Source organism: Sabethes cyaneus, chromosome 2 (assembly GCF_943734655.1).
Source record: "Sabethes cyaneus chromosome 2, idSabCyanKW18_F2, whole genome shotgun sequence".
NCBI lineage: Eukaryota > Metazoa > Arthropoda > Insecta > Diptera > Culicidae > Sabethes > Sabethes cyaneus.
This window is the reverse complement of record NC_071354.1, coordinates 40,196,686-40,221,854: the sequence shown is the minus strand read 5'-3', so window position 1 is coordinate 40,221,854 and position 25,169 is coordinate 40,196,686. Positions and strand designations below refer to the sequence as shown.

Below are 25,169 nucleotides of genomic sequence, written 5' to 3'. Positions count from 1 at the left end.
CACCGATCAATTATGAATTCCGAGACTTGTGTTAAACTTTATGCCGCCACCGCTGCTGCCGAAACGAGTGACTGCCTTTTCAGCTAGCATAATTTATAGAATTTTACGATTGCAATAAAAAGTAGGAATCGTCTTCGCGCGGAAATGTGACACACGGTACGTACTCACAAAGAGAGAGAGAGGGGGCCTCATTCCGCAAAAAAAGCCGGAACGTACCAAGTAAATTAAATTGATATTTGTTTGAACGATGGCTGCAGCTACGTGCGACATCGGATCCCTCTCGGTTTTCGAATCGGAATTAATTAATATCACTCCAGGGGGTGAAGTTGCAAACTGCAATAACTCCCGTCTCCGTCCTAGTAACATTACAGGCCAGGACGAAAAAGTCGTTTAGTAAATGGCATACACGACTTGTCGAACAGATGCGTCTTCAGAAAAGGAAGAAAAAATATGACGCTTATGATGCTGCTGATTTGTGACACGCACGCAGCGGCGGACAGCCAGCGTTGTGAAATGACGAACACGTTCTATTTTTAATGATCGATATTAGTGAAGCTAAGTGGCGAGGTCGACACCTACTTCAAAACAACCGGACCGCGCTTTCTCGGCTCGCTGGATATGCGCACGCAGCACGGTTCAGTGCTAACTAATGCGACTCAGCTGTTCCAAAAAATGTGCCGAGTGCCGGGGGGTGGGTGGGTCAGCTCCGACGGATCCCCGACGAACGGCTGCCGCTCTCGAAACCCGCGTAGGCACAAATTATCTTGAAAGAGTCATCGCTCCGGTGCGATTATGGCCCATTGGACAATATTTATGACATTCGTCTCCTATGTTTGACGATATTAAAGTTTTTTTGGGACCGGTAAAGGTTGGAGACAGATCATTCCGGAATGACAGTTTCTCCAGTTTGTGACATTGCCCAAAATTGATTTTTCTAAGATAATGAGCTATAATTTAGCTCTCGTCTGTTAATTTCAATCTTTCAGCAATAAAATTTAAGATTGTTTTCCATATTTTCCGCAATAAATTGGAAACTTTTGCCTTCATTTGACTGAAATAAATTCATTTGCTCCGTTTTGTTTTCGTTTCACACCGTCGTCGAAAGGAAACCGTTGCCACCTCCTCCGCGCTCTACCCGGCAGTGCTCTGGAGCGCAAAACGTTCCTTCGCAAACACACAACTCAGGCAGGCGGGCGATTATGAAAACATAAATATCTCTATTTTTACTCCTCGGCCGACCGTGGCCAGTTCCGAAAGAGTGCGACAGTTTTGCACCGGCCAGCGACACACCAGTCACACAGCAGATCAGATCCGATCTGATCGGGGCCGGGCGGCGGGAAAATTTATGCCCCAACAGATGCGTTGTCATTTACTCCCACCAACAAATTAGCGATCTAGCGGTGTCTCGATAAATTATAACCTTCCGTGCAGTCTGCAGACTTGGTTCGATTAACCCAACGGCAATTCGCGCGGTTGGTTGGACTGGAACATCCGAATCTCCTAGCCCACATCGCTCGTCGTTGGGTGAAGGACCAGTGGAATGTGTTCTCTTGAATCTCCCTCCCGAGAAGCAATTATTCATAACGTTAATTTGCCATTGATTTCCTACACTCTTGCAAGTATCTCGAGCTGTGTGCTCTTCGGACGGTAATAATCGAACTGTGTTATTACTTTGTTTGTTTGCTTCGCTCAACTCTTCGCCGCACTTGGAGGCTCTTGAGGAAGGCAGCTAATTTTCATATGATTCATCATATTTTCCTCAACAGCACAGGCAGCGCCGTGGTGGTGTGCGCCTGGCACTGGAATTCCACAATCCGATCCGCACAGCACCCAGCCTTTGTGGCTGGCAGGTTCTCATTTCTCTTCGTATGAGTGCAACAATTTTCGTAATCTAATTGAATTCGAAAATTGTACTCAATTAGGTTCCCACGCGAACATTCCTCACAGTGAACTGTTACTCGGATGTTGCAACAAAAATTCACGGCCGTTTTAATTCCTATGCCGCTCAAAGCCGCTGTTGGGCTGCTTCCTCCTCAAAACAGTTCTATTCGTTCCCCAACCGTGAAAAAATATTTCAAGTGTTTTGAGCTTCAACGTTCACCCAGCCAGAGGGAACGCGACCAATGCGATGCATAAATACACTTCACTGCTTTATTCAGCTTTTATTTCAAGAGCCATAAAACAGCTATCTGGAGCTAGTTTGAAAGTCCAGCACAACAACAGTTTTCGTTTATTAGTTTTCGACAGCCAGCCATCCGGCTCCGACCAGGAAATAAGACAACGCATATTGTTAGTTTTATGACTGTTGAGAATTATTTCCAAATCACTCCTATTCAGCTCCAACCGATGCAACGATGGTTTCATAGGGAATAAATTAGCATAAAACCGTTTTCTGGAACACCAACCTTGATAAGCCAGCGACAGGAAGTTTTCCGAGTAAACAGCACTCCACGGTCTATTCTTCGCCGGTGCTTTGTGGTCCGTTGTACAATATTTGCTCCAAACTGATAAAACGGAAACTTAGCCTCCTTTACGGAACTTTCCGGCTTATATTTCTTCCTATGCACAATTGTTTCCACTCTTTTTTTTCCCAGAAAAATAAAATGCTTTAAATATTTACTCTTTTAATCACTTTCCGTAGCTTAGCTTTTCTGCACGGCTAAAACTTATCACATTTTCAAGCGTTGGTCACACCACAACTGCTCGCAGCCAAATTACTTCATCGCTTATCACCGCACCAATTTTCGTTCGCGTTGGACGTAATCCGTAATCGGTTTAGTCACACCTGGACACTGCAGCCAAATCCATCAATCAATGGCTTCTTCGATCACTTTTGGATAGCCCCGAAAAAAAACACACACATCCGATAACGTGGTGCAATTCACGCTTAGTTGCCTTAGTTTTGAACACTTCATGTACGCTTGTTGGCACACACGCGAAACCTCGATCTGATTCAACCTTCGTCTTCGTCTTGTTTTGTTGCTAATCCAGCACCACCGCGCACAGTAGACCAAACAGAAAACAACAACAACAAAAACGACACAACCGACGCTCTCTGCTTACTAGACGGACGGGGCCGAATCACGCGCAGCAAAAATCCAACTTATCTCTAGCGATGTCACGACGAAACTAAACACACATTCGCCGAACCAGAGGGGGAAACAAAACAGAAAACCTCAAGTTATGATTGTGTTGCTGCTGTTGCAAGCAACTCTACCGCCTGCACACCACACCACTCAAACCGAACACTCTGCGGATTCGATAAACAAGCCCCGACCACACTAGCACACACACGTGCTCGCAACGCAACCCTCGGTCTCGGTCCTCATTATGCATGTTGTTGCTTATGCCTTTAGCTAATGATTGTCCGTCTCGAAACTCGATGCAGACTATAGACACTCACACCAATAAATATTAATTGAATTCGTTCGACTTCGATAGTTCCGCAGGGAACGAACCTGCCCGAGTCACCTCCCACCACTTGCGCTTCGCGACAGAGGAGGGGGAAACCGGTCCGATGCACACCGCATGGGCTTGCTTATCTTGCGCCTTGTTGTTCATCCCCTCCACCGCGAACGGTTCGAGCCGAGCAGAGCCGAACCGAACCCGAAACCGGTAAGCGCTCTGCTGGTGTGCGTTTCAGCCGGTCACGCATTGCCGCTCGTGCGTGACTGCGTTTTCGGCATTCGCTTATTTTACTGCTTTTGCTACCCGCTGGGACATGTTTTCATTCTTTTTGTTCCTGCTTACTTTCGTCAGCCATTCTTGTCTTGTCACCCCGTTCACTGTGCTGCGGCGTTCAAGCGAGTGCTTTCTTCGGTCTTCGATAACATACGCACGCCGGCCGCGGCCAACTTGCCGGAGTGAGATTTTGACGGTTTCTCATGGCTGGAACATTGCACAGTGGTCCAGGAGACAATTTTAGGCGGAAATTAAGGTTTCTAGCCTAAAATTGAGCTTCCAGACAAAACTTGTGTTCGACAAAGTTGTTGCATGCAGAAAGGCGCTCATTTGTGTGCTATCAAATTTTAGGGTGGTTCTTATTTTCAAAAAAATCGAAAATCTAACTTTTTTATTTCGAAAAATAGAAGTAAACATTGTTCGTCAAAGTTGTAGAGCTGTTAATTTTATGCAATTTAAAAAAAAAATTTTTGTTGTATCTCTGAAATTGACTGATTTGGAGCCTTTTTCCTGAATCGATTTAGGGTGACTCTTAAAAAAACGGTTTTTTCGTTGTAACTTTTTAATAGCGAAATTCTCGCAAAAGTTGTCTTCAGATGACTTTTAGAACTCTTTAAGACAAAAATTTTGCAGCATAGAGCGTGCTTATCTATTGAGCCAATCATGAGTAATTAGCATTTTTATTTATAAAATACGCCTTTTTCAAATGTTGATATCTTTAGTGGGGGCAGACGAAAAAAATATTTTTTGATGGCATTTTAAAGAGCATACTTTGCTCTTTACTATATAAACGACTTGAAGATATGTTATTTTTTTATCTCGAATAAATTAAATTTGAAAACATCAAGTTTTACATATAATTCAACGCTTTTGAATCTATATTTGAACGCAAGTATGAGCTAGCGAGTACTAAATCGCATAAAGATGGGTTTTTTGGTTCAAACATTATTCCAGTGTGACAAAAAATTACCTTTCTTCACTATTTCTTTTATTGAAAACATCGTCATTGAAAACTAGTCTAGGCATCTATGTTTCGTGACTTTTTTGAACAGCGTGATTTTTTACAGAAATACCCATAAAAAATTACAAAATCAAACACTTTTATTGATTTATTTATCTGCTTCAATTGTGGCCTGATTATTGTATGCGGTTGTTTATGTATTAATGTTTGAAACTATTGATTTTCAGTATTTCAATTAATTTGAGATACTGAATGCGCCTCCCATGTACCCCCGATGTAAGACGCTGGTCCAAAAAGTCAGTCATCGTATGCTTGAATCTCAGCTGGAAAAGGTTGTTTGAGTCAATAGGATCACGAAGCTGCTCTCCGATTCCACACAACATTCGCAGTCCGCCGTAGTACGTCATGAATTTGTCATCGTTAACTGAATGGTCGGCCGACCACGTGAAAATGAGCACAGTGAGTTTGTAGACTTTTTAATAAAAATAGTTCTGTGAGTAGTAACTGGTGAGAGTTTGATTCCTTGATTGAAAAGTAGACCCAGAGCCAACTCTGAGAGCCTTCGTGCTTTTCACAGCTAGCCTGAAAAGAGGTCGTGAGAGCCCAGCCCCTACGCGGTTCCCGGTAGTTCGTCCAGGAACTTGGGGTGGATTCAGCAGATGCCCCTCTGGCGTCAGCAATACCAATTGGCAACAACTTTTTTGTCTCTTAAAAACGGTTGCCAACGTTTCCAGAATTGGAGTTTTCTCCTTCTAGCGAGGTTTGCTTATCCGCTAATCCCCAATTGTTCTGTAAGGCCTGAACGAATGGTTTCTCTGCGGTATTTGACATCTTTAGCACTTTTCAAGTAAATAAGCGCATAAACAACCGCATACAATAATCAGGCCACAATTGAAGCAGATAAATAAATCAATAAAAGTGTTTGATTTTGTAATTTTTTATGGGTATTTCTGTAAAAAATCACGCTGTTCAAAAAAGTCACGAAACATAGATGCCTAGACTAGTTTTCAATGACGATGTTTTCAATAAAAGAAATAGTGAAGAAAGGTAATTTTTTGTCACACTGGAATAATGTTTGAACCAAAAAACCCATCTTTATGCGATTTAGTACTCGCTAGCTCATACTTGCGTTCAAATATAGATTCAAAAGCGTTGAATTATATGTAAAACTTGATGTTTTCAAATTTAATTTATTCGAGATAAAAAAATAACATATCTTCAAGTCGTTTATATAGTAAAGAGCAAAGTATGCTCTTTAAAATGCCATCAAAAAATATTTTTTTCGTTTGCCCCCACTAAAGATATCAACATTTGAAAAAGGCGTATTTTATAAATAAAAATGCTAATTACTCATGATTGGCTCAATAGATAAGCACGCTCTATGCTGCAAAATTTTTGTCTTAAAGAGTTCTAAAAGTCATCTGAAGACAACTTTTGCGAGAATTTCGCTATTAAAAAGTTACAACGAAAAAACCGTTTTTTTAAGAGTCACCCTAAATCGATTCAGGAAAAAGGCTCCAAATCAGTCAATTTAAGAGATACAACAAAAAATTTTTTTTTAAGTTGCATAAAATTAACAGCTCTACAACTTTGACGAACAATGTTTACTTCTATTTTTCGAAATAAAAAAGTTAGATTTTCGATTTTTTTGAAAATAAGAACCACCCTAAAATTTGATAGCACACAAATGAGCGCCTTTCTGCATGCAACAACTTTGTGGAACACAAGTTTTGTCTGGAAGCTCAATTTTAGGTTAGAAACCTTAATTTCCGCCTAAAATTGTCTCCTGGACCACTGTGCATTGGTCTTACACACAAGTCACGGTGTGGACCTCACCACGTTCATGTTCCATCTTCTTTCATCGTTCTCGGTCGCGTTGACGGCGCAGCGGTGGACACGACGCTATCAGCTCGCCCGCAGTGGGTAACGGTGAATTGTGGATGTTCTTTCGGAAGAATAGGTACTTGCGTTCTGTTTAACTAGTAAACATTTTTTTAAATATTTTCAGAAATGGGCGTCCAAACTCCAAATTATATTACGCAAAATTAGTTTTTTTTCACTGTAGATAAGTAAATAGAATGTTGTATTCTTCATTGAGGTGGTAACATGGTGCTGTGCGATTCAAAGTTAGTTGCTGGAGCAAGAAACTACGATCACCTGTAATTGACCAGATTCTCAATGGACAAGACGGGTTATTTAAACATACTGAAACGCAATCTGCAAACTTCTGTGTAGACATTGAATTAACCATGCAGTTGTTATTACTGGAAACAAGACATCCAAATCTGGAGCTCACCCGGAGTGAGTATAATCAGTATACTCTACAATGTTCAAGATCAATTCAATTAACTGACTTAAGTACCATTTACGGTGAAAAATTAAATTCTGATTCATGAATACTAACTAAAGAACAAACTCCAAAAGGTGGTACAGGAGATCTAAGAGAAGATTTCTTCAATGGCTGTCAAGAACCTGCCAGAATGGATGCCAACGACGATTGGCGTGATGCTTAGTTTTGCGATTGACTGTATGTGAAAAGTTCCGAGTGCGACGACAAAAGCTGTCCACTCAAGACGAGATCATAATAATGACACGCCTTGGCGGAACAAAACCCTTGAAACACTCAAAAAATGTACTCTATACTAAAAGACTTTGTGTTATAGACGAGACCGCATAAGAAAACCTTTCACGACTTTGACCCATCAAAACTGTTATCTGTTTTACTGTCTTTAAAATTTATCATAAGACCATGTGTTTTTGTGTTCTTTCGAACACAAATATGCTCAATGCGTTCAGCAGTATTCCACCACATTTGCCAGGCGTTCTCTTTTGTATTGCCAAAAATGAATGCTTTTACTGGAAACAAAATCAAGAAACTCCCACTGGATTTGTTTCGTTTCACTGAAAAAATAAGCTCTGCCAAAAATTTCCAGAAAATTTGCAAATCAATTATTAGTGACAATTACAAAGTATTTAATAGAAAATCGAGAAATCGTAGAGAAACTGATGTCTGTGATAGAAAGCAAATGTATTGAAAAGGATAAGACTAACACACAGCGTGACATTTGATAATTTATTGATAGAGCGTCCCCAAAAATTAAAAGCCTTCTTTATTAGAGAACGTATAATCGCATGTAGGGATTTTTTCAAATTCCCGTCGTAATAAGTAAAGCCATTCTAATTTTCATCATTTGTTGGATGGATTTAATGAATACTCCAAAAGTTCTTGTGCTGATTTGACTAAAACACACTTACCTTCTGATCCGTGAACTTTGAAATAACTGAAAAGCGACTATTAAAGCATATTATTGAAATTACGCAACTGAATTTATTTCTAAAATTCGTCGTACTGTTTTAAAATCCGTCCATCAAAATTTTTCATCGTCCGAACTAAAAATCACAACAATGTTTACGAAGCCAACGCGCATGTATTTGTGTAGGACGGCATGACAAATGTTATTCTACAAAATTTCTGCAGGTCAGGCAAGTTTTCCTGGCTGTAGAATAACGACAATGCCTTGCGTGAGTTATTTTCATTATGAATGACGGAAATTAAAACAATTAGTCCACATTTTCTTCTTCGTCGCACGAAAAAACGTAGGAAATTTGTCTGGTAGGACTTCTTTAATGATAAAAAGCATTTAAATAGATCTCAGCTCACTTTGATTGAACGCGTATGATAGACAACAAACTAAAATATTAGGGAATAACTAGTTTTGCATTGTTTGTCAAAAAAATGCTGATATTTTTAATTTGTGTTGGATAGGACGGAAATAGGCAATTACGACGATGTAGCAACATACCCTATCTTTATATATTTGCGTTTGGTTAGTTTCGTTGTGCCTAATTTTAATTTTCATGTATAACGAACCAAACTGTTGATTTCAACAAAAATATCAGTAGCGTTTAACAAGAAGATTCTCTAGTTTGTCACCTGATTTTCGAGTCAACTTAAATCCAATATGTGTTTATTGTTATTTTTACCATCATATAAATTTAATTGAACGTAAGTAAAGTTTTGCTATCATACTCAGGGTCCCCAAAAGATTTTCCAAAAAAACTAGCAAACACGAATAAAAGGGTCTGGCAAAAGTCTGATGATCATTTTGACCGATAGGTGGGGACGTGTTGGGAGTTTCACTCAACGTAGATTTAAAATTTTGTCTGAATTTAGAAGTGATGACCTTTTTGTGAGACGGAGAAGCAAAAATCCGACAAAAACCTGGCACATTACCAATTATCTGGAAAATTTTAAACTTTGTCTTTTTGCCTGGCGTGCAATTAAAAATCTGTACAAAAATCTGTAGTAAGGTACCCCGGGGCAAGTGGGAATACGGGGTAAGTGGGAACGGAGCTCATAACTCTCTTCAACCTCATTTTCTCCAAACAAACCTTTCTAGAAATAAAAGATACAACTCAAACGCGTGTATTAAAATTATAGATTATTTATAGCAGGCATTCCAAACATCAAAATTGGACTTTAAATTTGAGCGTTATTTTCAATTTGCGTTGTAAGTTTGACGCACCTTTCTAGAAATGATATTTTGGCCACAAGCTTTACGTTAAAGTACATATTTTTTTGGCAGTAGGTAAACATAACGAGTGTATTAACAAATTACACCTGAAAACTAGTTGTTTAATTTGACAAATGGCATTAAAAAAATGGGTCGAAATAAGGTCGGCACTTCGAACCGCCCGGGGCAAGTGGGACCTATTAAAAATAAAGTGTTTCAGCACAAAGCTTCCTGTCTTAATACATTTTTTAGATGAATTACCGAACATTTTCAGTTCAGTTACATAATATTTATATCAGTAAAGCTTTAAAATAAAACCGAAAAGGACTAAACCAAGTGGCCCCAAAAAAGAAGCCCACATGCACAGCTTATGAGGGAACTAACAGTTTGGTCACATTTTGGTTACACCTAAACGATGTTAATTGAATTTGGAAAGGCAAATTTGACATAATTAAGCAAATCTGCAACTGGAATTGAAACAATAAAGTGTTGTGGTTATTACAGCGTAACTATCTCTTATGAGTAGCTCTACCGAATTGGGCATGGTAGACCAAGCAGATCATAATCGTAGTTTTGAGCTATTAAACAATGGTTAATCCTAAATTACGTCTCGCAAGAATTGGATACAACGACATATTCAACTACATTTCATAACAATAATGCTTTACAACGTAATTACTCACAATCTGTGTTTTATATAAGTTATAAAGTCGCCCGTTGTGATATGAATTTGTTACGCTGTTTTCGAATGAACCCTTCGTAAAAATATTGTTTTTGATGCTTCTTGCAATGCTTTTACATTTCTGTATATTAACTTACACAATTTACTATTATTTCATGCTTTTTAATCAAATTTCTATATAGGTCCCAGTTGCCCCGGTAAATGGGGCAAGTGGGACCTATCGCCATAATTTTGAAAATTCTCCTCCAGATTCATTTCATGTAATTTGATAGGCCTTTTTCGTAATTAATCCTGCAAAGTGATACCACTGAAGAGTTTCTGTGCTGAAAGAATTTTGAAATAATCATAGGTATAGAAAACACAGTGAAATAAACCCAAACTATGCATTTTTTAGGTCCCACTTGCCCCGGTGTACCTTACCGATTTATCTGAAATAATGGACTTCACAGAATGTTTTGAAAATTCTCCTCGATCTTATACAACTGGCTGCTAATACATTGCGTGTTGCCTCGTATGACGGCTCAGCGTTGTTTTTGTTCGTGTCTCACTCGTTGCAAAAACAGAATTTTTTTAGATGGTGGTTGTATTTGAGAATCATTTGAACATTTTTGGTCGCACTTAGGAAAAGAGACGCGTTTACAAGCCCAGACTTAAGCTAAAGCGTTATGAATGATCTTATATTTCGTTCATTTCTGGTACTGTCGTGTTTTGGACGAATGGACACTGGTACAAACAAATATGTGATGATCTGATTTTGAACTTGAATAGGGGTATGGAATGAGGAAGGCAAACAACCAAAAGGCAAAGCGACCAACATAGCTCTTGCCAGCGCATAGCCATCGCAAGCCCCTACCTAACGTCTCCACGCGGCCATACCCTGTAATGCTCTATTGAGCAGCTAAGCTAGGAGGTGCGATGCTGGGTGGTTCCCGGCTGCCTGATTTCAAAATTGAGATTTTGGGCAGATAGCTGAGCCACACGGCCAGATAAGCCTAATATGTTATTCTAATGATTTGCTTCGTTTTAGCTCATCAAGCACCTCCTACTGTAAATTAAATAAAAAGAAACCCAATTTAATTCTACTATGTATATTTTGTTGCCAGATACGTATTTCGCCTACGACTTGCAGGCTTCCTCAGGAGGATCCTGCCTGCCTGCCTGCCTTCTATCCACCTAGCAGGGGTCTAATTTCGACAAGAAACAAACATACCAAATTTGCACAAAATCGGAGCACTGACAGTTATTCCTTTTCCTATCAATACTATTGTGGCTTTATCAACCTGCACAACAAGCATGCCTTCTTGAAAATCTCTGGTAAAAGTATTAAATTGGCATTTTGACAGTAGTACAAAATCGTTGAGTACAATGGAGCAAATCAGACTTCTAGATTATGTTGCATTAATATAAATTGTTCATATGCCACTTTCCTATAAATCTTCTGCTTTCCTTGCCATAGAATCTCAAATTAAAAGGAGTTGGAAAATGATTCTGTCAAAACTATTAGAAAATCGGGATCAATGAGACAAAATGGGCTACTTCTCGTCATTTACACGCGTTGAGATCTTCACCAATCGATTTATCGTGATTTTTTTCATAAGAAAAGTCACCGTTTACCCCGTAAAAACAGTGGCAATAAAAAGTTCCGTTTTTTCGGTCGATTCTTCCCACTATGCATCGTTTCAATCGCTCATCTAAATTTTTTCCGAAAAAATTTGCATCTTTGCGTTTAATACGGCTAGCACAACTTCGTCTTTGTGTACAGTTGAGTAAGTAAGTAAATAGTACTCGGTCCTGTGTGTGGTGACAACCAATTCGTTAGGCATCTCGACACCCGCAACTCCGCTTCAACTTGGTTGAGGCATTTAGTACGCTAGACCCCTCTATTTCTAGTGCCGGTGGGGTTCGTGAATAGAACAGATTTTGTTGCACAGTTTCTCGGCATCCTTGCGGCGTTGTCGGCCCACCATAACTTCCGGACTTTGGCAAAGTGTACGATGGGAATCTTTTCAAATAGTACTTGCAGCTTGTGGTTCATACTACTACGCCGCTTTCCGTTTGTACTCCGCCAAAAATAGTCTGCAACACCTTTCGTTCAAATAAGGCAACTGCATGTGTATCTTCCGTACCCAAGTTACAGTCTGGAGTCTGGAAAGTACTATCGGTCTGACGAGTAGCGTTTTGTACATCGTCTGTTTTGTGCGGCGGTATCCAGCTTTTTACGAGCCATAATGGCGGACGTGTTCGTAATATTTGAACAGCATTTTTGACATTTCCCCAATACATCGCACGTTTTCTTTCCGCGCGTTCACGGTAAAACTAAAGGAATGTAGGGAAAGACAACGTGCGATTTATTGAGGAAATGTCAAAAATGCTGTTCAAATATTACGAACCCGTCCGCCATTATGGCTCGTAAAAAGCTGGATATGCTTCATGATCGAAACGTCTTGCGGATGGAAAAGTAGGTTAGACTTTGAACTCGAACGCGTCGTTGAGTCTTCTCGATCATATTATTATCGGTGGTAATCAGTGATCCCAACTATATGAACCCATCAACCTTTTCCAGCTCATCGCCGCATTCATATTTGGCCCAAACCTCCTAAAACCTCCATCTGAAGTCTGGCTTGGATTACCCCTGCCATTCCAAAATTTCTAGCAATGCTATCAAGATCATCTGTGACGTCGACCAAGACAGTTTTTCTCCTCTGCGCGATCCAAAATAACCCGAGAATGCCCCCGAAATATGCACGTAGTACATCACTCGCTTCAGGGTAGCTTTGAACAGTCGTATCAGTTCGTCCGAAAATCCATTTTTGGGCATTATCTGCCACAGCTTATCGCGCTCGATTGCATCGTACGTTGCCCTTGAATCCACGAATTGTAATACCGTGACTGCTGGTAATTCCGCGCACTTAAGGCGCAGACAATGTTATGATCTGTGTAAAAAATTCAAATGGTGAGTTAGAATAACCAAAACTTTACCATCGGATAGGATTTTTAGTCCTTTTTATGACAAAAATATGGCAGTTGGTGTAGAGTTACAATAAATAAGAAAAAATGCTTTAGTGTTACGTGTCAGTGGACTTAATTCCGCGCACTAATTTATGACTGGATTATAATTCCGCTCAGACGCGTACATAACTCCGCGCACTATATTTTTATCGTAATAATCACAGACACAAAGTCTAAAAAAAGGCCATAGGCAAAATTAGTCTAAAATTGAAACGAGTAAATTTTAGGCCTGGACGTCTGGTAGGAACAGGAACCATAGACAAACAGACTTAGCAACACAGACAAGCATCTACATAACATCTTGGAGCATAATACGAAAGAGTGCTAATAATAACACATGGCAAGAACTAAATAAGAAATAGATTGCATTCATCAACGTTAATAGATTAAAACTGCATAAAAGCCGGAAAATAGCTCAAGCTAAAATGTTTGGACAAATTTACTTGGATACCCTCTAGGCAGTAGATACATTACACGATGACTACGTTTTAAAATTAGCTTACAATTAGTGATAATAATTAGATTGTTCACAAAATTTGCTTCTTTATTTTTCTGTCACACATATTTATAATTGTTGAAAAGGTATTAAACGCGTTCAGCGTAACTCGATAGTTTAGAGTTTTATTCTCGTTTGTGATCCTGAAATTATGCCATTTCACATTGGTCCAAAACTAAATAAACGTGCGCACGTGAATTTTGAGTACGAAAAGTGTTCGTGAAACCTTTGCAAGCGTTGCTTAAAATTGATAGCTCTATCCTTTGGTGGAATTCAACTTTTGATTAATCCCTCTACAAGTAAAATAAAAAATTTATTTGTCGTCATTTTCCATATAACACATCGATGTGTTCTGCAAAGTTTTAGAGCGTATTATTATAAGAAATTTTGCTGAAGACAGTAACCTTTTATCTCTTCAGCGAAGATAGAAAAATCCGAAGATTGAAAAAATCGTTAAACTCAGTTTCTCTGTTTTAGCTCTTTTTGCAATTGTTGTATGACTTTTGTTCTACGAAGTTGTACAAATAGCAAAAATACACAACTATGTTGAATATAGTACATCTCTATCTTTGCTTGTTTAGGAGCTGTAGAACTTTCAATATAAAAAAACCCAATTTCGACCCCGATTTACTCAACTAGTATGTATCGGCAGATGGTTACAAATGAATTTTGGATTTTGTAGCATTTTACATATTCTGGATTTTGTAGCATTTTACATATAGTGTCTGGTTCATGTGATTACTTAGCTGCCGGCTGCCGATAGTCGAGTAATTCGGGGTCAAAATTGGGGTATTTTTTTATGTTAAAAGTTGTACAGTTCCTAACCAAGCAACGATAGAGTAATACTATATTTAGCAAAGTTGTGTATTTTTACTACTTGTACAACTTTATAGAACTTGGAAAAAACATACAACAACTACAAAAAGAGCTAAAATAGAAAAATTAATTTTAACGATTCATATATAAAAAATCGGATTTTTCTATCTTTGCTGAAGAGATAGAAGATTACTGTCTTCAGCAAAATTTCTTATAATAATATGCTCTAAAACTTCGCAGAACACATCAATGTGTTATATTGAAATTGAAGAAAAATGAGTTTTTTATTTCACATGTAGGGTGCTTAATCAGAAGTTGAACTCCACCAAACGATAGATCTTTTAATCTTAAGAAACTCTTGCTAAGGTTCCACAAATCTAAGACCAAGATTTCCTACTTAAAACTCTAGTGCGCACGTTTTGGTTCACTGGTTTTGGATCTCTGTCCATTTGGTGCTTTCAATTCCGTAAGGTACTGACCGGAATCCTGAACATTTTCGCAGATTTCCGTACTGAACAACCTTATTTGACTTTCTTCATCGTGTCCACAAAGTTTTCTGAAGAGTAATGCATATTCTGCTATCCATTTTTTCCCCGATATGATCCTGCTACAGCCGCGCGGAATTATAAACAACACTAATTTACCTGCTCTTAATTCCGCTCACAAGAAATCTTTAAACAAAATAAAAAGAAAAATGAGTTATTCATAACTATTTTCATAAAACAGTTAAATGTACATCTATGTACCTGTGTAGCACCAATTCATAATAAAAAAATACTTTTTTAAGCGAAAAAAACCTTCCGATAATTTAGCCCGCCGTTTAGAACAATTGTTAAGAAAACATTCGGAAATCACGTTTTGGTCAGCGTGCAATGAAATAGCCTTTGGTTTGGCCAGACTAACGAAGCAAAAGTTGCCAGTTTTTAACAAAAACAATAAAGACACATGGTATACCATGATAGTATACTTATTAATGATGTTTTAGTGAAATTTATTGTTGAAAAATTGTTTTTTAGGATGAGTGCGCGGAATTACCCGCAGGCACGGTACGTAGCCGCGGTTGTATTCCGACATTTCTGGAACATATACATTGGACTGAAAATTTGATTCGTAGTACCATAGGAACCCATGAAGTCCCTCCAGGACATATCTCATGATTCAAAAAACAGTTGGAACTATGGAATGAATTATTCCTTTGGTATTTAGGAGTAAGTAGCTTATATCGAGGTACTTCTGTTTGCTCTGGGATATGAAACAGCAACAGAATATATGTACAGGGATACCTCGATATAAGACAATTTATAATTTCAAAAAGTTGTCTTATATCGAAATTGTCTTATATCGAAACATCACTTTTTTCAAAAAAATTTGCATTAGCGGTCGCCAATTTTGCACTGTGTTGAGAATTACGCTTCTTGCACTATTTATTATTGTATGATTTTGGAATGGAAAATTAGCTTTGGTATCGTTACCAGCTATGTCAAAGGAATTTATTCGATATAAGACAAAAATTATCTTATATCGAGGTTGTTTTATAACGAGGCTGTCTTATATCGAGGTATCCCTGTATTCACATAAGTGCACGGTGACCAAAACTAAATCATAGAAAAAAGATCCTTTGTCTCAATACATATCTCCAAATTCCGCCGGACTACATTCCATCTTTTGACGTTTCGAGCGGGCCTTGCTCACGGCATCCGTCCATTTCTAGCAGTTTTGGTCTTGTTGTTGTTGTTGTTGCTGTTGTTGTTGTTGTTGTTGATGTTGTTGTTGTTGTTGTTGCTGCTATTGTTGTTGTTGTTGTTGTTATTGTTGCTGTTGTTGTTGTTGTTGTTGTTATTGTTGTTGTAGTTGTAGCTGTAGTTGTTGTTGTTGTTGTTGTTGTTGCTGTTGTTGTTGTTGTTGCTGTTGTTGTTGTTGTTGTTGTTGTTGTTGTTGCTGTTGTTGTTGTTGTTGTTGTTGTTGTTGTTGTTGTTGTTGTTGTTGTTGTTGTTGTTGTTGTTGTTGTTGTTGTTGTTGTTGTTGTTGTTGTTGTTGTTGTTGTTGTTGTTGTTGTTGTTGTTGCTGTTGTTGTGGTTGTTGTTTTTGTTGTTGTTGTTGCTGGTGTTGTATATTTGAACGTGAATGTTAAGTTATCTTCAACAATATAAGTACACTCAAGTCACTTTTTACGCGAAGAATCCTTCCATGTGTATCAATAACGCCAATTAACCGCGTAAATACCGAAATTCGCGTGAAAAACAAACCACAAAGCGACTTCAGTGTAATATGTCTAATTTATAGACATAGCAAAAATAATATCTCCATATAACACGATAAAATCATTCACTAACGGCAGAATGAACTAAAAAACTTACTTGAACAATTATTTAGTAGAGCGTTGATCAATGTTGCCATAAAATCACAGGCTTACCTGGTGGTACAGAAACACATATTTTTTTCCACAAAGCACTGAAATTGAAAGCCGCGAAGGTTGCGAACTTTGCACCAATTAATGCCCAATAAATACAGTCATTATTCTCCGGTTTGCGCTATCGAAAAAATAATTACTATTATTGATGCAAAGTTTCTAACCTTCGGGTGCAATCGATGACAACCGTCAAATCAGGTGCACCTGAATGGTGATCGTAAACACAGTGGCTCTAAGGCATGATTTCTTCCTAAGATTAATGGCCTATTTATTGAGTCTTAACAATTTACCACGTTGTGAATTGAAATTCCATTTAATGATACGTGGCAGACTGATTGTTTGATTTCAGAACTTGTTTCAACAGGCAACGCTAGTGGCGGTGCAGCCTTGAATGTGCCGGGTTTTACCGGTTGGTAACAAAATGTGCATAAGACGCTATTTTGTTGTACATTCTACTAGGTACATAGTTGACTTTTTGCATGCTTCTGTTAAATTTGGCTTGAGAAGTCAACATGAAAAATGATAATTTTGACCTTCATTGTTTATCCTGATTTTCTGAATCTATAGTTGACTTAGTAAAACTAAATTGTTTATCGTTGAAGATAATTTTTATCGTTGCAGACTACTGCAGCGCTGAGCTTACTCAATTTGTGGTTATCTTCTTGGCTTGTTTGTTTTATCTAGTAATTTCTTTGATAAGCGTAATATAAATTTTCTATAGAAAAAATATTGAACGTTTTGGTGCCCCCAAAGGAAGAATCTCCGCCTTTACCCCGGCAGCTCGTGATTATTGTCCCTATTAGGATTATCTTAATACCAGCTGGCATATCGCCTGCACGCCTAATGACTCTCAAAACACCTTTGGACCGTTCGACGGGAACCGCGCGAGATTTGCACAGTTTAACCGGAGGGTGAAACAATTTATTTATCGTACGAAAGCCACGGATGCATTGCTGAAATCAGACTGAGAGCCCCGCCGAAGCTTGCAAGCGCAGGCAGAATAGTTGGCTCGCTGGCTGCAAGCACAACATGCACTCGGAAAGATAATGGCTTTGCTTTGCTGGAAGCTGTTCTGCCGCACTATTTGAACCACGTGCTCTCATGTGTTTGAGCGATCGATGTGCCGGTTGCAGGAATTACATTGAAAACTTATTTGAGAGGAAAAATCGTTCTAGAAACTTCTTTAAAAAAATGTTTTACACGACACACCGTCTGAAGCAGTTGTTCCTTTCTAAGTAACTCCTTAAGATAATTGCTCCAGGTGCTCGGCAGTTGAACCGACCGCGCGATGCAGTGTGCACAAATTGGGCACTCCAGCAAAGCTTCAACGTGGAAAAAATCTCCTTCGAATTAATTGATGAAACGCATTCGCATAATCCGAATCGCAGATAAGACTGGTAGCCTGCTTCGGATACTACCCGAGCTCGCAGTAAACATGAGAATCGAATCAATTTTTTTCAACGTCGTCCGTCCACTTCTGCACTGGGTAACCACAGTCAACCGGAATGCTTTATTGAGGAATTAATTCCGAAACGATTTGCTAATCTGCCGCACGCTATCGGAAGACATGACCCAGGACTTAGCGTGAGAATTTATAATAATTGTTTTATTTTAATAGAGCTTCCTGAAACTAATATTAAATTTTGTTTACCACCAACGTAGATGGAATCAATTTTTCATTGAGGATATAGAAATCTTTTTCATATTACTATAATTTTTTTTATCGTAAAACAAATTATTTCATCCAATCGTTTTTTTTCGGGATCATGGGAAAGTTCAAACCAAAGAACAATCTTTTCACATCTTCATTTCTAATCTTGATCAACGGCAAAAGGGGGCACGACAGCACCGTAACACGCCCAGTGCTTCTTAATTAAACCACTTCATCACTGTTGTAATGCTTAACTAAAACACTCCCGCCGAAAACGGCCCTTCCCTCAATCTCTTCATACCAATCTGTTTTATGTCCACCGGTTCTTTCTCTATTCATGTTGCTATTGACGGTGCGTAATATTTTCACTGCGTGAAATTGTCATTTCCATTTCAAGCGAATTGCTTCGCAAGGATTTTTTGATTCCATTAAAAAAAAGCCCGAGCGTATAACGACAGAGGCGTTCGCAACACGTCAGCGCATGCCAGCCCAATTTTTTCCGAGAAAAACAAAACGCACAACAAAAAATTATCAAAAACCATGCTCGAATGGCTCGAATGCCGTATGTGGCTGGAGTGGCCGAAGATGAGCAACAACAACAACCACGGGAAGGCATGAGCAGAGAAGCGACACATGAAGACATGCCAGCCCACAAGGAAGAAGATACCCCCGTTTACGACTTCTGCTGCTATTGAAGTTTGCCAGGCCCAGGCTAATGGCATTTATACTAACCTAGACTATATCCGACTCGTTGTCCGCTACGGGGCGGTCTAAGTTGGATTTTATTGTTTTATTCCTCCGGTTGACCCTCTTTTCGGTGGAAGATATGCACGGGCGGTCGTAAAGTTGCGGCTCGCCACGCCAGTGCTAACAACCATCGGACAACGATGCTGATTCAAGCCCTACTTACGAGTGTTGCAATTCTTCTGCTGCCGTGCCGCGGGACAAAACAGAGTTTAGTTTGATTGGGAAGTTACTCAAGACGCAAGACACGTGTGTAGGCTGGGAAAGATTGTGGGTTGATATACTCGCTTACTGGGTGAATCTATTCAATTGAAATTTTTCATTTTCGTACATCCGGAGAATAAAAATGGGCCGCTTGTAACCATTGTAACCTAACAGGATTATCTTCGGATCACAGACTTCGCCTTTCAGCTATTTGTGAAACCACTTAAACCACGCCGAAAAGGGAAATTCCAGCTAATAAAAATGTTAAGGAGGCAAAATGGGAAGGCCAGAGCATAAATGTATTTCATGAAATAAAATTGCTTATTGATTGGTTAGTTATTAAAAAAGATTTTTGCTGAAGCTAAATGCAGTATAACAATTTGTAACATGGTCACAATTCTCAAATAAATAAATAGTATAAATATAAATTTTTAGTAAACTTCTTAGTATTTTAGAGTTACAATTTCTATTTTGTTATATAATTCGCATACTTCACCAAAATCCTATAAATATTCTGGTTCACTATCGTAGTAGTATAAATAACACTAACTTCCAACCTGAGATTTGTATAAGTTGTTTAAATCCGCACAAGACGCATGCATGCAAATAAATATCTTGTACACGAACCTTTTTTATAGCGAACGCATAAGCACGCAGTGTGCAGCCGCTGTGCGCACTAACTCTCACAATAATCATGCGTGAATCTTAATCGGTGAGAGCAATTAGATAAGCCGGCCGCTTGCTTCGTAATTTCACGATATTTTCTTCGTCTGGCAAAAGTTCGCTTAGAGGGGGAATTCTGAGGATCGGTTTTAAGTGAGATGGCCATATTTTTAAAAGATCTAAAACGGAAAAAAGATGCTAGTCCGGAAGAACAAAGAATTCTTTTCTAAAACAATCTGTTGTTTGGAAATGTCGCTATCTTGCTCCGGTTAGATAATGTTCCCCAGTTTTCAAATGTCCCAAAGATTTAAACTCACTATTTAACTGAGGGTTTTATTCAACTACAGAATCAATTTGACCTGGTTCGTGGATTTAAGTGGCAGTGCGAGAGTTGTTCCGTGCGTGATCGCGAGTATTTGAATCTTAGCTAATTGCAACTAGGAAGCTAGTTAGTTGTGCGGAATCGTGTGCGAGTGAAATTTAGGCAAAAAGTCGTTCAAACGACTTTTTATTGCCAGTTACTGCAGCTGTTTCGGTTCTATCGACGGATTGAACCACACCGAAGCCGTCATCTCGCCGTCCACGAGTTTCTACGTTGCGAAACCAGGTTCGCTTAGCCGGTTTTGGGCTCAGAATTGGGCTTCCGTCAACATAAGCCCATTCCGGCTGCACCGGAAGTACGTTTTTCGCCGCTATTGCTATTTTTCGGCCTCTGAACGAAACCATCGCCATCGCTCCGTGTTTCGGGGTACGCCGTCGCCATCTTCAGTAGCCAGCCGACGACGCTATCGTCACGCCGCAGCGTAGCCGCCAGCCAATTCTTCGATTCGGTCAGTGAGTACTCAAACCTTTTGTATGACATGCGCATGATCATTTAAACAGTTTTGCGAAGCACACAGTGATATCACGTTAACAATCGATAGAAGCAAAGCTAGAAGATAACCGCACACGATAGGTAGAGCAGAATAGGGGAATGAAAACCAATTGAGTGGCTAGTCGATGTAACAAACCGTAGAAATATAGCACTATGCGCAACATGTATTTTTTTGGAAATTGAAAAAGTGTTTTTCCCCGTAAATAGTGCTGACTTCCCTTGCCTGAATGATTAATTAGGTCCGAAGGATTCTTCACGTTCCCGTTCGTCCAGTTACCGGTTAATTTATCTTTTTTACTCCGAGTTAGGATTGCTCGGGAATCTCAATCCCCTCCACCCACTTACGAAGCAAATCACGATTTTGATCTAGGAGTTGTGCCCGTGATGATACACGTGAGTGGTGGATTTGTTAACTGGCCGAACGACGGATTGTGATAGAAAACCTTTTGGCGTTCTTTTGGTTTAGCGGAAATTTCCTACAGGTTGTTTAAAAATATTTTGTTGGCCCTGTTGTCCGTACGTTGTCCAGAATCCGCCCTGAAGCCGAACTCTTGCCGGGCAAAACACGATAATCGGCCCTCTACGGAGGTGGCGCTTAAGCCGATTGTTTGAGTTCCTTCGCAGAGCGGAAAAACCGTTCGCGCGGAATCGCACGCGCTACAAATTTTAAATGCACATAGTAATTAATTTTACCGCAAGGTTATTTTATAAACGATTTAGAAAGTAATTCCTAATGCAGACTTTAAAACTTTAATATAGTAAAAGAGATTTAAAAAAAATATGACAGTTGAATTGTTTGTTAACACCGTTATTTCGCTAATTTTCCATAAAACATTCCTATCGGGAACAGTGAGACAAGCAGACACGGGTAACACTGAGACAGTGCTCTCGCTATGCAATTTTATCATCATCATCTTATCATCAAGAGGTCATCAAAAAATTTAAAATTTTTGTAGAAAAAGTATCTCACTGTAGACGTCTCTCCCTTATATGAATATATATAATTCAGTTATAACTATATTTTTAAACACTTGTTTTCAAAATCTATTAATCGGGAAAAAATGCCTTTCTTATATACGTTATTATTTTCCATCCTAAAACCATCCAAAAAAAATCAAAAGAACTTTTTTCTTTTCTCAATATGGAAGAGCCTTTGGTGAGAAACTGGGTGATTTCGATTTGAGGCCAAAAATATATTGGGCAGTTCACTGGTAAGTGAGAGTCCAAACGACACTTTCTCGATTGGCACCCACATGTTGTAGGCAGGGCCGGCCCCGGCGCTAGCCAATTTGTCGCTACACGCAAATTTTCAAAATGTCGCCCCCAGAATAAACGAAAAACAGTCGGCGTTGCTGTGTGCAGAAACTTTACTACCTACACACTCGAAAACGCACAGTCTCCTAGCGTCTTTCTACACAAACAATTCGTGAGCAGCCAACTGCCCGTGAGGGCTAGTGGCACACTGGGATATAGATTTTGCATTACTTTTTGTTTTCTTCTTCATCTTACGCCCTAGATTCTACACGCGGGTGGGATTGCGATTCCTCGCGAATGATCTGTATCAGTTGCTCAGGCTGCAGTTGCTGCAGTGCATGAATAAACAAGAGCGGGAGTCCGAAAGGAATGCTCATGCCGGTGTATTCATTAGAACGAGTACGCGTGTGTGAGAAAATCAGCCCACACAAGTACGGGCTTCGCAACACTTGTTACAGTCAACCGCCATTTTCTTTGACTTACTTACTTACTTAATTGGCATAACGTCTTATGACAAGGCCTGCGCAGTATAATTTCTCCATCTGTTTCGGTCCATGGTAACTGGTTTCCAGTTTCGCGGGCACCCAGTGCTCGCCAGATCTCGCTCCACCTGGTCTTGCCACCTCGCTCGCTGTGTCCCTCTTCGTCTTGTTCCTACCGGATTTGATGCGAAAACCATTTTTGCAGGATAGTTGTCCAGCATTCTAGCAACATATCCTGCCCAATGTATCCGTCCAGCTTTAACCACTTTCTGAATACTTGGTTCGCCGCAGAGACGCGCTAGCTCGTGGTTCATTCTTCGCCTCCAAACACCGTTCTCTTGCACTCCGCCAAAGATGGTTCTTAGCACCCGCCGTTCGAAAACTCCGAGTGCTCGTAGGTCCTATTCTAGCAGTGTCCACGTTTCGTGCCCGTAGAGGACAACCGGTCTAATTAGCGTTTTGTACAGTGTGCACTTTGTACGGGGGCTCAAATTGTTCGACCGCAAGTGTTTGTGGAGTCCGTAGTAAGCCCGATTTCCACTGATAATACGTCTTTTAATCACGGCTGGTATTGTCGTCCTCTGTTGCCAGCGAGCCAATGTATACGAACTCGACTACCTCGAACTCATCCCCGTCGATTACCACGGTACTGCCCAAGTGAGCCCTGTCGCGCTCGGTCCCGCCCGCCAGCATATACTTCGTTTTAGACGTATTTATCTGCAATCCAATCTTCTCTGCTTCGCGTTTCAGTCTGGTGTACTGATCTTCCACCGTCTCAAATGTTCTGCCGACAGCATCCACGTCATCAGCAAAGCAGATAAATTTACTTGATTTACTGAAAATCGTGCCCCGCATATCGCCGCTCGCCTTATAACACCTTCAAGCGCAATGTTGAATAGCAGGCAGGAAAGACCATCTCCTTGTCGAAGTCCCCTGCGAGATTCGAATGGGTACGACAATCCACCCGAGATTCTCACACAGCACTGGATCCCATCCATCGTAGCCATGATAAGTCTAGTAAGCTTACCCGGAAAGCCGTTTTCGTCCAAAATTTTCCATAGTTCTTGTCGGTTTACGCTATCATTTGCGGCTTTGAAATCGATGAACAGGTGGTGCGTGGGGGCTCGGAATTCGCGACACTTTTGGAGGATCTGCCGCAGGGTGAAGATTTGGTCGGACCGTGGTAGACCGACCCTCCATGAAGCCGGCCTAAATACTTCCCATAAATCTATTGGCTATTGGCGATAGTCGATGAAAGATGACTGGGACAGCACTTTGTAGGCGGCATTCAGGATAGTGATTGCTCGGTAGTTCTTCTGGCGCATCTTCTCCTTGAAGAGTCGGGTTTGCTGCCTCCGCTTCTGTTTGTATCGCTCCACATTCTGACGGGTGGCTCTACGCAGCATTTGTACCCGCGCTGCGTTCTTCTCAGCCAATATCTGCTGGCATTCCTCGTCAAACCATTCGTTACGTCGATTCGATGCCACACTGCCTAGGACGTTCTCCGCTACGCTGTTAATGGCTGTTTTCACGGCATTCCAACAGTCCTCAAGAGTGGCTTCATCCAGCTCACCCTCTTCCGGCAGCGCGGTTTCGAGAGATAACGCGTAGTTTCCGGCGACCTCCGGTTGCTTCAGTCGCGCTAAATTTCTTTTGAATAATTGTCGGTTTCTTGAAAGCCATTATTAGAGTGAGGCACCTTCAAAAACGAAAAAGTTCGGTTCACATTTCCTGTTACTTCAGAAACATCGTCCTCATACCTTGCTACTTCATCGAAGATGAATCTGCTGATTGCGGATTCTGAAGGGATTCGAAAATCTCTCCCGAAAAATTTCTAAATAATTTGATATCATCAATACCACTTTCCCACCACGTTTATCTGAGTGTTTTGATTGTTGTTTTTTGCTGCGAATAGATTTTTATCAGGAGGAGGTGGAGCGCAAACAGAAAGCGAAGAATGGCGAAGGCGGTTGAACCATGCACTGCAGGCACTACTTGAAATGCTTCTCAAAGTACACTTGTCGAAAGTTGAGAGAGTACGATGGCTCGGTCTCGGTCACATCGCAAGAATACTGGACGACCGTACAGTGAATCTGTTCTCTTTTAGACAAGTCCAACATCATCTTTTGCTAGCTTGGTTCGTGGCGCTCATACACAGGCGAGAGTGTTGATCGAACATGAATTCACCAACATTTTCGGCCATGTGTTATGAGCGCCTTTAGTAATAGAGAGACTCAACTTACTAGATGACTCGACTAGGTTGAAGCCGATTTGCTTGTGTCGAGATGTTCAACGAATTGGCGGCAAATAACCCAGGACCCAATACAGCGAAGAGTAACTCTAGATATCACGACTTGCCATCCCGGCTTTATGCTGCTAAAGGAGAAGGGAGAAAGTTTTAAATTACCCACTTATTTATTTATTACTACAGTTTTTTTAATGTAGGTGAAATAGCGCCTCCTCAAAGTGGCGCTCCAAGCAGCTGCTTATTTTGCTTAAAGGAAGCGCCGGCCCTGGTTCTAGGCAATTAAACTATTACTTCAAGTCTTATCTCACCAAACGCTCCTCCCCTTTACTAATAAAAGAGTTTAAGTTGGATCTTGACTGTTTCAGAGACAAGTAAAACAGATTTTTTCTGCCAATTTTCGTAAATTACCTCATGGCTTTAGCTTTTACTTCGGTTTCGTGCTCTTAGATCCGTGCTAGACATCCCGTATGCTCATTTTTC

General features: G+C 40.1%; 1 pseudogene; it reads right to left on the bottom strand.

Annotated features, from left to right (window-relative positions):
* Positions 1–15,866: 15,866 nt before the first annotated feature.
* On the bottom strand, positions 15,867–20,563 carry LOC128735337 (UPF0746 protein DDB_G0281095-like; annotated as a pseudogene).
* Positions 20,564–25,169: the final 4,606 nt, after the last annotated feature.